This window comes from Pteropus medius, unplaced genomic scaffold, assembly GCF_902729225.1.
Source record: "Pteropus medius unplaced genomic scaffold, Ma_sr-lr_union100, whole genome shotgun sequence".
NCBI lineage: Eukaryota > Metazoa > Chordata > Mammalia > Chiroptera > Pteropodidae > Pteropus > Pteropus medius.
The window spans coordinates 2881095-2893561 of record NW_024355205.1 but is presented as its reverse complement, the minus strand read 5'-3'; positions in this window follow the sequence as shown (position 1 = coordinate 2893561).

The following is a 12467-nucleotide window of genomic DNA, read 5'->3' as shown; positions in this document are numbered from 1 at the left end:
TTTGACTCTACTTCTTAATGCTGTGGGGAACCAAGGAAGAGTTTTAAACTGAGGTGTGACAGGATCTTATTTGCACTGTGGAGAGACTACTTCTGGGAGCCATGGAGGATAAAGGCGGTAGGAAAAAGACAAGAGGAAGGACCATTAAGAGGTTAGGTAGTGATATAAATAAAAAGTGGTGATAGTCTGAACTAAGCCCCTGAAGAGAAAGTTTTGAGAGTGATTTAGGAGGTAAAATTGAAAGAACTTTATGAAAATTTATATATACAGGTGAGGAAGAGGGCAGATGTATAAGGATACCTGGGTTTCTGGCGTGGGCAAGTTGGGTGGACAAGGATATCACAAGCAAGAAATACATAGGTAGGTCTGGGGGAATGATGATGGCTTCAGTTTTGGAAATGTTGAGTTTGAGATGTTTGTGAAGGATACAGGGGTCACGTATTAGGTGGTTGTCCTGAAGGTCCAGCAGCTCCAGAAGAGTGGGCTGGGCTAGAGGTCAGGGTATAAATGGATTTCATCAGTGTGTATATCATGGCTGAAACCCTGGATTTTAATGAAGTGACCCAAGCAAGTGGTATAGAGCCACACTGGCAGAAGACTGTGAGAATGGATCAGAGGAAGAGGTTTGTGATTGGTCTTTGTCATCTTGTTTTGTTTTATAAATACAGAGACTTTTGAAGTTTTTGTTTTGTTTTGTTTTTAGTGCTGAGAGGAAAGAGCTAAAGAAGAAAGTTTGGAAATAAAAAAGAGAGCAGATAAGTAATAGAGTAATTTTCCTGAGGGGCAGAATTCATTCATTCATTTGTTAAACAAATATTTACTAAGGGCTTCTAGGAAGCTGGGAATAAAAGATTCCTGCCCCCATGCAGCTTACATTCTAGTGGTAACAAGAGAAAGCCAGCAAGAATTAAGTATGTTAGAAGGTGACAACTTATTTTACAGAGGAAATAAGTTGGCTTAAAGAGGTCACAGGGTGCTGCTGGGGAGTTTATGTGTGTGATTTAATTAGTGATTAAGGAAGAATCCTGCCTGAGGAGGTGTCAGAAAATTGAAGAAGGTGAAGGAGAAAGACATGCAGACATCTGGGGAAAGAATGTTCTCGGCAAGGGAATAGTAAGCGCAAATAATTTGAGCCTCAGGGAATAGTAAGGAATGTGGTTGTAGCAGAATGAGGTGGGGTCGGGGAAAGACAGCAGATTAGACCAAAAGGTACAATTGGACAGATCACATAGAGATTTGTAGAGCTTTGTAAGGAGCATGGCTTTTTCTCTAAGATGGCAATCCACTGGAAGGTTGCGAGCCGAGGAAAAACAAGGTCTATTAGATTTGAAAGAATTGTTTTGATAACTGAGTTGAAGATAGACCGTTGGAAGCTATATAAGTCAAAGTTCTCCAGAGAAATAGGACCAATAGGGGTGTGTGTGTGTGTGTGTGTGTGTGTGTGTGTGAGAGAGAGAGAGAGAGAGAGAGAGAGAGAGAGAGAGAGAGAGAGATGAGAGAGCCACATGAAATACCATACTTAAAATGAATTAGCACATGGTTGGCAAGTCCAAAAATCTGCAGATTGGCCAGCAGGCCAGGGAGGCATTGAAGTTTGTGTGTGAAGGCAGTCTGTTGGCTGAATTCCTTTTCCTTCAGAGGTCAGTCTTTTTTTGTAAGGCCTTCAACTGAATGAGTAAAGCCCACCCACATTATGGTAACTTGAAGAAACTTTAGTTTGTGGAGATAAAAAAACAACTCCTATTTATATCCAGTAAGAGAAGTTACTTTTTAAAAAAAATATTCTTAATTGCTTCTTTCTAAGATGTTTTTGATAAACTTTTTATACGTCGATTTTATGACTATGTATGAGAGTCTCATGAGAGTAATATTAACATAAGCTTTTGCTGACTTGGAAGATAAACGGAAATGGGAAGAAATCCAAGTGTGTTCTACCAGAAATTGTTCCCTTTACACTCAAGAAATTATTTTTCTATAATTCAGTGCTTTGGAAAAACACTTTGATTTAAATCCATATTTTCTAATATTGCCTAGGAGTAAAAAAAATAAAATAAAACAACTTCAAATAATACAAGAGACAATTTTTATTTTCTACTGTCTTCTATCATAGTCTTTTGTTTTCTTTTTTTACTTTGAGATTTATTTTATTTCATAATTCGAAGTACATTTTTATTTTCATGCTGTTTCCAGTAATGCAAGATTATTGACCGTTTTAGGTATTAATTATCCCTCATAATTTATTTAGGACATTTCTGGATCACTTTCTCCTTCTTACTTCTCTCTTTCTCTCTAAATCTTTCACGTCAGCAGCGTGTGTTGCAGATAAATGCTGGTTGAATAAACAAAAGAGTTGGTGCATAGCCAGAATATGCAAATTCATTATAATATTTAGTTTAAAAATATATTTCAAGGAAGGTAAATACATTCCATCCTTGACTTGCATCAAATACAATGGATGCTGAATCTCTCTATCATCCCTTGATCTAGCCTTTAGAATGTGAACCTTGTGTTAAATGTTAGGCAAGTTAGTTATTAGGAAATTTCCTGAAAACCAGAACTCTCTCCTCCAATTTTCTGAAATGAAGTAATCATAAGGCACTCTTTCAAATATTTATAGTGACTATAAGTACAGAGTGTACATTTGTAAACCGTGATCTCAAAGAATTGTCTTTCTAGATTCCAAAAAAAGGCATACATTCTCATATGTCGAATGCACACTGATGTCAGACATTGTGCATTTTGCGGTCTAACGCCCAAGAAGCCTCTCCCTCTTGCCCTTGACTTTGGGGGAGAATGGTCTAACACATGAAGCTTTGTCACTGAAAGCACCACTTCAGCAGCTGGAAAAAACCTTCTATAGTAACATTGCTTCACACTCCCTCTGCTAGAAAGATCATTATGGAATGTGGTGACTATTAAGGCTGATAAGGACATTCCACAGGAGAATGCTGGAGTTGGGTTGAGGAAGGATCACTGTAGTACAATTACCCATTAAACACTGGCTCTTGTTTCAGACCAGTGAAGAGTGGCAGCTGATAGAATTTTCATTAGTCATAGACACTATGACCTGGGCTAAGCTTGTTTTTCTTTTTAGCATTTGGAATTGCAAGCCAAAATGCACTTCCCGTGGAGTGAGTTTGCCTCTGCTAGCCTTTTAGTGCAGTAGCTTATTATTATAGGGGTGACACAGGCACATAGAATCACTAGTAAGCTATTGTTTCCTTTGCTGAGAACAGCAAGAGACAAAAAAAGCCCTTCAGAAAAATAATTTGTCTCGACTTTTGCAAACCAATGAGAAAATTAATCGACATGAGGCTGAGCAATGTGCCCTGTCACTGAGGACAGAAAATGTCTCTGGAGGTGATTGCATGTCTAAGAAATTTCACTACTGATCTTGGTACTACTGTGGCTTGGAAAAGTGGCATTCAGGTGTTCAGAGAAAATTCTTTCTTATCATATAGAGAAATGAAGAATGGAGACACTCAGAGCATTCTTCCCTGCAGACGACCGGATGGATGGAAAGTAGAGTGGCTTTGCTAGATTGCATTATCTACCATGGGACAGCTTCTTACGGGCCCACCTTGAATTTTCATCTTTGTTGCCAATAATGTAGTCTACTGCTTAGTACAATAGGCATTCAAATTTCCTTCCTTCCCTCTCTTTCTCCTTTACTGTTCTTCATCATCCATCTCCGCTGTTCTTTCCTTTCTTTTTCCTTCTCCTCATGCTCCTTCTTCCTCAGCCCTCAGTAGCTGAGTGTTCTTATATCCCAGGCACTTTATCCAAGTATGATCTGGAAAGCCTGATGATGCATGGTGAATTTCAGCAACATGCATCCTCCTAAATATTAAGAAAAAGAAAGATTTTGTTTTGATTAAAATCATTTGATTCTCAACCCAATTCTGTGCCACTTGCAATAAATTTTGGTTTCTACATTTGAAAAATGCAATTATTATTTATTAAGCATGATCAAGCCTAGTAGTAGTCACCTAATTCATTGATTCATTTATCCAATCACACATATTTATTGAGCATCTTTCATGTACTAAGTACTGGAATTACAGCACTGAATGAGCAACCAAAGACTATCCTCATGAAGGTCAGGGAGAGAAGCAATTTGCAATCAATAAACATACATTATATCAAGTGGTAATGAGTGGCACGAATAAAAATAAAACAGCATGAGGTACATAGAGAGCGGCCAGGTTGAGCAAAGGACTGGAACAAATCCTGTGGAAGCTATAATGGGAAAAGCATTACAGCCAAAAGGAACAGCAAAGACAAAGGCCCTGAGTCAGAGTCTAAGTATTCAAGAACTACAGTTTATCTGGAACAGAGGGATGAGGGGGATGATAGGAGATGAGGTCACAAAGCTGTCAGGGGTGAGATCTTGTAGGCCATGGTAAAGACGTTAGCTTTCCCTCTGCTTCAAAGGGGAAGCCAGTAAATTATTTTGAGCAAAGGTTAATAGGACAGGATCTACTGCATGGAATGTAAGTGCCTAATGGGTCATTTTTGGTAAGCATAACTGGCACTGCGGGCGAGGTCCTTAGGTTTTTGGCCCAGGATGCTAGTTTGGAAACTCCTCTGCTTCTTGCTAGTTATATGACTGAAAGTTATTTAACTTTTGCATGCCTTCTGTATTTACCCCCTAGAGTTGTTATAAGAATTATATCAATTAATATTTGTAAACTACATGTTTGTTAAACACATAAATGTATTTTTAAAGGATCACTTTTTAAGAAAGATTGCAAAGTAGATATGACCTATCTTTTCGCAGTTAATACAAGTAACTTTCCTAAGGCCAGAACTTGTAGATGACCAGGTCAGGATTTATATCCAGGGTCATGCAGATGACCCTGAAGCTGACATTTTGCCATACAACATGGTACCTGCCTCTTTCCCTCAGCAACCTCAGCTGCTGGAGCCATCATTAATGAAATAGTAACACTGCGTGTTATGAGTTGAATTCCCCCCAACCTGGCCCCCCGGCAATTCCTGTGTTGAAGTCCTAACCCCCAGTACCTGAGAATGTGGAGATTTGGTCTTTACAGATGTTATCAAGTTAAAATGAGGTCATTAGGATGGATCCTAATCCAATATGGCTGGTGTCCTTATTAAAAGGGGAAATTTGGACACAGGGACACACAAAAAAAGAGAACGCCATGTTGAGAGTGGAGTTATGCTGCCACAAGCCAAGGAACCACCAGGAACTAGGAGAGAGGCAGGGGACAGATTCTGCTGTTGTGCTTTTAAGGGCAGCAAGTCCCTGCCCACACATTGATCTTGGACATCTAGCCTCCAGACTTGTGCGACAACAAATTTCTGAGGTCTAAAGTACTCAGTTTGTGATACTTTGTTATGGCAGCCCTAGGAAAGTAATATGCTGTGTTTAGGTTATCATCAATATTTTATACATTCAACTTAGTCTTTGCCAAGTTTCCAGCAAAGGCACCGTGCTAGCTGAGGCCAGAGTTCCGTGCAACTTCATTGTTGTCCAAACACTGCCCAAGAGGTGAATGAGAAGCTGTAGCAAATCATTTACAATGAAAGGTGATTGGTAGTAGGGGTAATCACCTAGGTCTCTAATGTAGACTAATTTCCTCCTATAATTAACCTGTCAACACCACATGTTAATAAACCTAGTGAGCTGCCAATATTGATCAAGTGAAAATAAGGAAATTGGATCCCATGGAAAAATGTCACCTTAAAGTATCAGAAGCATTTAAAAAACCTGTTCTGATTCTGTTTACTTTTTAAGACAAATCATCCCTGATGAGTGGAGACTGCTGGCACCTGCATAGTCTGGTGTGGCACCTCATTTTAATTGCCTGCAGTGGTTTCATTTCAGCCTAAGGTCTTAATTCCCTCTAATGACTTCTGTAGCATGCAAAGTGAAAGGTAATGCGATTGCTGAGATGGATTTTTACCACAGTAAGCTATCTATTAAAAAGACCTTGCAGGGACCATGTCTTTATTTTTTAAAATGTTTGTGCCATGCAGTTGCACATGAATGCTCAGTAAATATAATTTTCATTGTTGTACTTAATTAGATATAGATTATTTAAATTCCTTACGTTAATAATAAACTGAGGATTTCCACTGAATTCCTATAGTTTGTATAGTCTTCTAAATATAGAGGATACATTGCCCTGTAACTGCTATGAAACTGCCTCTAAAGCTGACTGGGGCTACCAGCTGAAAGTCTGATCTATTGTCTGGTAATTTCATAACTACTTTGCAATTAAGAATCTAAATTTAAGGATCACGGGTGTGGAAGACTACGGGCCTTGATTTGAAATCAGCTCTGTCACCCACTAGTTATTATTCAGGTTATTGAATCTGTCTGGGCTTCAGTTTATTCAGCTGTAACATAAAGATAATGTTAATATCTCTGTAGGGATTCTGAAAATTAAATGAGATAGTTTATGTAAAGTGCCTGACACTGAAAAAGCACTCTTCAAATGGTATCTAGTGTAGTTATTGTTCATTACAGGGTGTTACTAAGTGATTAACATTTTTAGAAGTATCTTCTGAGGTCATTCCCTCCAAATAATAATAATATTAACAACAACAACAACAACAACAACAACAACAACAATATTTTTCTCCAAAAAGGAATTGTTGATTACCTGAAATAAGGAAGGCCCACAAAAATTATTTAATTCGATGCTTCATTAATATTGATACTTCAATAAAAGAAACAGGATAGTAGTAATTCATTTTACTAATTCTTTGATTTATGCATTTTATTAACTCAGATGGGTGCTTTGCAGCATCTAATGTTCCTTCGTCTTTTGAGTAATTTCCCAGAAAAAGATAATAACGATGATGATGACAACAACAAATATTTATATAGTACTTGCCAGGACCAGTCACTAATCTAAGTTCCTATATATATTTACTCTTTTGATCCTAAATCACCGTAAGTAGGCACATCCATTCCCACTTTTCAGATGAGGTAACCAAAGCATAGAGTTTAAGTAACTTGTTCAAGTTCACACACACAGTTAGTAAGCAGCAGAAAACTGGAATCCAGAGGAGCTTGTGTAGGCCATAAAAATACATGCACCTTTTTTCACATGGTTAAGATATAATCAAATTTGGGCAAAAATGCCAAAGAAATCATTTACAAACAGCATTTTTTCTCCTTTTCATTTGACTTGCTTCGAGACACCAAATGTGTGGAGTGGAGGTAGGGGTGAGGATTTTTCTAATTAAGGAAACAGTAGAGAGAGAGAGAAAAAAGACAATTAAAAAAAAAGAGAGTTTTGTAGCTAAACCCAGGTGTGATGAGTAAGAGCAGAACTTTTGGGTAGACTTAAGGTCTGCCTAAGGCATTTGATTGGGCCAAAGGCTCATTCTAAACCATGAAGGGAAAGTCTCCAAAGAATGGCATGATTTAGATTAAGCTTGTTCTTGAGCATAAGCTCCAGGACTCTATTAACAGGGTGAAAAACAATCCTTTAGCTCCATGCTTTTGATTAATGAGCACTCCCCAGGAGGGAGACTGTGGAAGGCATGGAATTTGAGGTTGATTTCATTACCCATTCAGAAGAGAAATACTTACCAAGCCCTCTTCTTATGTGATGAATTTATGGCTATGAAATTAGAACTTTTTTCTTCTTTGAGTATAAGCCTTAAAAATAGAGAAATTAGGAAACTAGCTGTTTTCCCTTACGATTACATTCTCTTCTCTCAACAGTTGTCGCTATACGTTCCTACCGTTATAAATAGCCTCATTTCACATAGCCAGCTCATAACCTAAACTTTTCCTATTATGAACTCTGGGAACATTCCTAAACTTGGTGAGAGCAGTCAGAAAATACATACTAAGTTTTAAGCAATTCTGTAAACACAAAGTGAGGCAATGGGGTCACTTAACACTAGAATCCCACAGTTAGACTCTGAAGTAGGAAGACTTGTCCTTATAAGGGGTTTCACCACGGTTTATGTGACCACAAAGGAAATTACTGGTGGTATTATGGATTGTTATGTGAATTGTATCCTCCTCTCCAAATTCATATGCTGAAGTCCTATTCCCTAGTACCTCAGAATGTGGCTGTATTTGGAGACAGGGCTTTTAAAAAGAGGTAATTAAGGTTAAATGAGGTCATTGGGATGGACCCTAATCCAATAGGACTCATGTCTTTATAAGAGGAGTTTAGACATGCAAAGAGGGAAGACCATGTGAGGACACAGGGAGAACATGGCCATCTGCAAGCCGAGATGAAACCATGCCTGCTGATGAGTCCTCAGAAGAAACCAGCCCTCCTGATACCTTGATCTTGCACTTCTAGCCTGTGCACCTCTAGCACTGTGAGGAAATAACTTGCTGTTGTTTAAGCCAACCAATCTGTGGATCTTTGTTATACAGCCCTAGCAATCTAATACAGTGGGTATTGGATTTATATAACCCTTTCCTTCACAGAATGCAGAATGGTTACTTGCTCCCATGTTCTCTCTGCTTTAGCCACCAGGGCCTCCTCACTGTTTCTTGTACACGCTGTTCCTACTGCATGGAACATACTTTTCCCAGATATTTCCCTTGCTCCTTCCCTTATTTTCTTCAACTCTTTGTTCCAATCTTATCTCAGCAAGGCCTTCTCTGGCTACCTTATTCACAGTTACAAACCAACTGCCTCCTACCCTCCCTCAACACTTTTTATTCTTCTTTATTGCTTTATTTTTCTCTACAGTACTTATTACCTCCAAACATTCTATATGATATACTTATTTAATCAGATGACTTCGCCATTAGAATGTAAGTTCCATGAAGGAAGAAAGTTTTGTTAATTTTATTCACTGATGTATGCCCAACTCTAGAAAAGTGCTTGACATGTAGTAGGCACTCAAGAAATATTTGTTGAATGAATGTATAAATAGTAATAATAGCATATCTGGAGCAACGTGTGGCAAATACTAAGTGCTTTACATGTAATGATTCATTAAATATGCATACATATTTAATATATTATATCTGATATAGCATATAACTGCGTACAATCAAAACATTCCTGTGTGGTAAAAATAATATTGACATTTTTCTCTCTATTGCATATTGTGGGAATGTGAGAAATAGAGATTAAGGAATTCGTTCGAAGTCTAAGAGATGGTGATTAAGCCTATAGGGAAACTTTGATTGGAGACAAAGACAATTTTTTCTTCTCGAAAGATGATGATAAATGGGAACTGGTATTTTCCAGATACCAATAACTGAGCATTCACTCTGGCGAAACAGAATTCCTGCCTGGTGGACCAGGAAGAGAAGGGATAATAGTCTGCAAAGGAGAAAATGCAAAGATGAAATGTAAAAATGGAACTAAAAAGTATAAAATTATACCATAGTCCAAACAGTTTTCACCTTTCTTACCATAGCTATCAAAATAGAAAATGTCCTTTGATTAGCTGCTATAATTTTAAAGCAAATAGTATCTTTGAAAAACTAAATTTCAATCTCTGTTGTTTTTATGTTTTGCGATTCTTATTTTTCACCTATTTCAGCCTAGAGTGGTTTATAGTTGCTAAGGTCACTTATAATATAGAAAACATCAATAACACTGTCAAATTTTTTTTTTTAAAGAAACAAATCTAATGAAGAACTATGATTTGAAAGCATAACAGGTGTGAAAGTGTTGTCTCCTTATATGAATTTGTCATCTTCTGGCACACAGTATGTTACTTACAACCTCTGGGGACTGAATTGAATAATATGAAGGGAGAAATAATATGCCTTTGTAAATTAAACACAACTGCCAGGAAGAGTGATTAAATACAACTTAACTAAAACCTCATTATATATTCAGATTAAGTTCCTTGTCAGTCTTTCTTGAGAGAAAAAAAAAAGAAGAAATATGTCCCTAATTTAGATGTGGTTCCCCTGGAACTGACATGCTTTTTAAAACGTTTTCCTTCTGTGGTATTAAAAAATGTTATTTTTCTGCTGCGTTTTAGAAATCCTGAAAAGTCGTAATGCCTGATAAATAAATGGTTTTTATATAAGTTTCATTTGTGTGCGTGTGTGCATGCGTGTATGAGATAGGATTCCCTGGAGTATGTCTGAAGAGTATAATAAAAATCCAACTTATTCACTCAGGAAAAAGTACATAGATGATCTCCGAGGGTCTGTACTCTCCTTTCTAACAAGAACACTTTGTATCATTTTCCTTTACCACTTTGCAGCACTTATATGTGTATATAAATATATGTATTTATGTATGTATATGTATTTATGTATGTATATGTATTTATATAAACATATTCATGTAGGTATATTATATTCAAGTAATTCCTCATGTTTTTTTTTAAATAAAAAGGATACATTTTCATCATAAAGACAAGTCAAAGAATGCACAAAAATACAAAGAGAAAAGTAACAACTCACATAAAATCACACCTCCCAAGAAAAAAACGTCAGTATTGACTCTTGGCGAACATCATTCTAGATCTCTCTCTAAACCTCGATTGCAGACTGAGGTGCTTCAGGAGTCGAATGGAACCTCAATGACTGGGATAGGCTAAGTGTAAGAAAACTCACTCAATCCTCTCAGTCTTCCTTGGGATTTTTTACATGGATATTGAGAAATATTTCTCTACTTTAAGAGAAGTCAAACTGCAAGTGAAACAATAAATAGCCAAAGTTCTCTTCATTGCTGGGAACAAATGAAGAGTGGTGGATACTGTGACAAACTGGGTAGGAATGCTCCAATGGGCCCGGAGGGTACAAGTGTCATTCGGGTGGAGTAAATTGCTCCCAAGTGGGAAGGTGGCCCCAGTGTTGTCAGACCTTCTGTTCAATTAGAATTTGTGAGACATTTGTGCTTGTACTTGAAACCTCCTTCTTTTAAAATATTTTCTCAAAATTGCTTGAAAACACTGTGTAGACTAAATGAAACATGGAATGTAGCCTGATAAGTGGTATTTGTTATAGATAGTTAAATAGATGGACGGGTAGATAGATTTGTAGAAAATTAACCAGCGTATAAATAATTGTTTCAAAATAAAACAATCCTATAGATGCCACTTATTTATTAAAATTACAATTAATTTTATTTAAACTTGACAGAAGAAAAATAAACTGACATTAAACTGAAAGAATTGCTGACATTCACTAAGTATTTCTTCACCAATGAAAATTCCTCTAAATTCAAAAAAATATATTATGAAAACCATTAGGAAATTGGATACTTTACTATTATAACTATAACTGTATTTTAACTGTATGTTTCAGTTTTAGACTATATGGATTGGCTTCCTACTTTTGGAAGATTTGAATTCCTTAGATATTTTTTTTCTTGATTTGCCTCAAAACTATTTTATCACCCTAAGTCCACTTTTCTCAAAATTATGAAATGTTGTGATTGATCTTCTTTCCTTAGCACTTCTTCTGGGGATAAAGTTGCACTTAAGGGCTACGGCACTCCAGAATCTTCTGTTTCATTGTGTCTATATATCACATCTTTACCCATTCATCTATTGATGGACATATAAGTTGCTTTCATATCTTGGCTATTGTAAATAATACTGCAATAAACATAGGAATATATATATCTTTTTAAGATAGTGTTTTTGTTTTCTTCTAATAGATACCCAGAAGTGGAATTGGTGGATCCTGTGGTAGTTCTATTTTTAATTTTTTGAGGAACCACCATACTGTTCTCCACAGTGGCTGTACCAATTTGCCATCTCACTCACAGTAAATGAAGATTCTCTTTTCTTCCTATCCTTACCAACAGTAGTTATTAGTCTTTTTGATAACAGCCAGTTCAAAATGTGTGAGGTGATATCTCGTGGTTTTGATTTGCATTTCCCTGATGATTAGTAATGTTGAGTATCTTTTCATGTATCTGTTGGCTATCTTTATGTCCTCTTTAAAAAAAGATCTATTCAGATCTTCTGCCCCTTTTAAAATTGGATTGTTTGTTTTTTTGATGTTGAGTCATATGAGTTCTTTATATATTTTGGACATGAACCCTTATCTGATGTATCATTTGCAAATGTATTCTCCAATTCCGTGGGCTGTCTTTCGTTCTGTTGATGATTTCCTTCGCTGAGCAAAAGCTTTTCAATTTGATGTAATTCCATTTGTTTATTTTTGCTTGTGTTGCCCTTTACCAGAGGAAATGTATTAAAAAAATTGTTGCGAAAAGTGATGTCAAAGAGTTTACTGCCTATGTTTTCTTTTAGGAGTTTATCATTTCTGTTCTTACATTAAGTCTTCAATTCATGTTGAGTTTATTCTTGTATAAGGAAGTGATCCAGTTTTTTTGCATATATCTGTCAAGTTGTCCCAACACTTATTGAAGAGACTATCTTTCCCCCATTGTACATTGCCTCCTTTGTCATAGGTTAATTGGCTATATATATGTGGGTTAATTTTGGGGCTCTCTATTCTGTTCCATTGATCTATATGTCTGTTCTGTTTCTGTGCCAGTATCATACTGTTTTGATTACTATAGCTTTAGAGC